A 3,181-nucleotide genomic window follows, 5' to 3' on the forward strand; every position below is an offset into this window, starting at 1 on the left:
AAAGTATAGGTCATTTATAAATTCCAATATCTAAAGGGCAAACCATACTTAAAATTAAAATCTGATACAAACTAACTAAACATAAAACTATGTACTAGATTAATAATTTATTATTTGAAATAAAATGAAATCATGTTGGCTAGATACTAGGGTTGTCAACGAGTACCCGGTTACCCGGATACTCGGTCTAACTTCCACTTATTGAATACTAAATTCGGTACTCGGTCACTCGGATGTATATTTTTGAATATTTCTAAGCTTATCTATTAAATAATAATGCATTAAACAATCTGTTTTAAAACGTATAATACTCATTGCACCTTACATACAGTAATTAGGGTTTCCTACTCTTCTAAATGACCGTTATCTCCCGTGGCAGTGTTTATACAGTAATCATCGTGACCAAGCACCTGTTACATGTACCTGACTCTTCTCACCTTCAGCTGTCTTCTACCCTTATTTTTTGAATTTCTTTAATTATTTGTTTTCACTGAACATCGTTTAAGGTCTGTTATGATTAAATAAATAAGATAATTTTGTCAATTCTCCGAGAAGCCGTAAATTTTCGGGAAAATAACAGAAGATATTACATGCGCGACTGTTGATATGGTTGTGTTTACTTACATGCCAATACATGTACAAATAGTTAAAGGCAACGGCTTAAACAAAATGATGTCCATCGTTGCACCATAAAAGATACTATTCTGCTATAAAATCAAGGATCGAAAAGTATACAAAAATCGTAAATCGGCTCTGTTAGAACTTGATCAAGTTCAAGACAAACTGTACGATTGATACCTGGACGTCAAACGCAACAAAGAGTACGTTACATTAGTTTTTTACAATTACGGAGTAGATTATTAATTTAACAAAAACACCATGAACCACTTACGATTTTATTTTTTGTGTTTATCTGATAAATTAATTGAACATTACATGCTTAAAAAATGTAATAAATTTCGTCGGGCACGAAGTTCTCATCATTGTTACAACAGAAATGCATTTACGTGTAAACCTCCTATCAGAGCATGAGGTTTTATTTCTACAAGTGTTTACAATGTTTTACATTCATCAATTTACTTGTTCATATTTATTAACACTTTTACCGAGTACCCAGGTACTCGATCGGAAAAACGTCCGAGTAATCGAGTATTAAAAACTGACCGATTTGACATCCCTACTAGATACCCATTTAGGTAAAAATTATTTGTATGTTAATAACGAAAACGTTGTGCTTAAGATTGTTTTAGAATGTTTTTCAAAAGCAAGGCACGTTTTTTTAATAATTGCAATTGTTCAACTAAGGACAACATATTTAACACTATCCTGTTTCAAATATTCTTTTTCCTTTATTCAATTACTTCCTTGTTCTTCAAAAATAGAAAGTTCACATTTTAATGTGTTTCATTTCATGTATGTTTTTTTTTTTGTCTTTTCAACGTGACTATGGACATTTGCTACAATTTGCTTATTTATAGTCAAAATATCCGTAATGTTGTTGGTGATCGGGTATTTTTTGGCAGTAGATTTTTGTAAGAATTCACATCAAGGGTTTTGTTTAATTTATATAGGGAATGTTTTTATAAATTTATTGTTAAATATTGGTGAGTAAACAATACAGACCTGTCCTGTAGGCATATTTCAAGAACAGCACTGCGCTTCATGAAAAGATCGCAATGGATATTTCTATGCCTGACTGTACACAAATATGGTATTCAAATTTCACAGATGGCTTGCTAGAAATACCAAGCAACTACGTACATAATAAACCAACCTTGATTGTTTTTATCCCTTGCAATGAAGCTGAATAAAATATATTCCGTGTAGTAACGCAAACGTGAGTGTATACATGGATATGAAACTCAAAATCGTGTATAGTTGTACGTTCGTTAGTTATTTGGAAATCTGTAGTCCCTGCTTAGAAGAAAAGAAAGGCATATGCAGATCGGAGTTGAGGACGCGGCAATTGGGTGTAGTGGTATGATTTTCATTTCAAAAGCTGAAAAATTTCCTATAATATATTTCTCGGAGTGAAGGTATAACATACAAACAGGATTATATATTAAAAAGATCTATTTACCTTTGACCTCTTTATATCAAAATTGAAGGAGTCTTCTTAAAAGACCGTACATTAGGCGGAAATGAAAGTGTTACAAAAAGATAGACAGACGGACCGACGGACGGACAGACAGATCCAAGTGACTTTCCCTTATTTCAGTGAAAACGGCGGAGAATATAATACAAATCTTTCCATTCAACACTTTGAATTATACTGCAAAATGATCATATGATAAAGATATTTCAATCAGGGTACAAAATAGGCAAAGGGGCTTTAAAACATTGAAAATCTGACAGCTTTTTTTTAATATTTAGGCTTTATAAATAGAAGCAACGCAGGTTTCTTTTCTTTTAGGGTGGATGATGGGAGAATTACATAGATGTCGAAATGCATTACCTCAGGTTTATTTAATGAAAGAGTTATTTTTATTTATCAGACTCCTCTTTAATGAAAGAGATATTTCGGTAGAATAGCACTTACTAACTGACTTTGCGTTTTTGCATTTGCGGAAATTACGTATGATACATAGCTATCCAGATAAATATATTTGGTCAAGATGAAATATTAGCATCATGCAATTAAAAATAACTTTCTAGTACTGTCAAAAGACATCAACTTATATCCAGGTAGTACTTACATGTATTAATGTCATTTAAGCCTTGATATAAAAATATATTACCTAGTAATTTCATGATAGTTATTGCCCCGTGGGGATCCAGGTTAGAATAGGTCCTCAGTACCCTCTTGCTTGTCGTAAAAGGCGACTAAATGGGGCGGTCCTTCGGATAAGACCGTATAAACCGAGGCCCCGTGTCACAGCAGGTGTGGCGCGATAAAGATCCCTCCCTGCTCAAAGGCCGTAAGTGTCGAGCATAGGCCTAAATTTGCAGCCCTTCATCGGCAATGGTGACGTCTCCATATCAGTGAAATACACTGTAAGTAAGTCAAGAAAACTTGGTAGCAACTGTAATAAATTTCGTCGGGCACGAAGTTCTCATCATTGTTACAACAGAAATGCATTTACGTGTAAACCTCCTATCAGAGCATGAGGTTTTATTTCTACAAGTGTTTACAATGTTTTACATTCATCAATTTACTTGTTCATATTTATTAACACTTTTA

The sequence above is a fragment of the Saccostrea cucullata genome, unplaced genomic scaffold, assembly GCF_032062105.1.
Source record: "Saccostrea cucullata isolate Sc308-1 unplaced genomic scaffold, CSIRO_AGI_Scuc_v1 ctg1230, whole genome shotgun sequence".
NCBI lineage: Eukaryota > Metazoa > Mollusca > Bivalvia > Ostreida > Ostreidae > Saccostrea > Saccostrea cuccullata.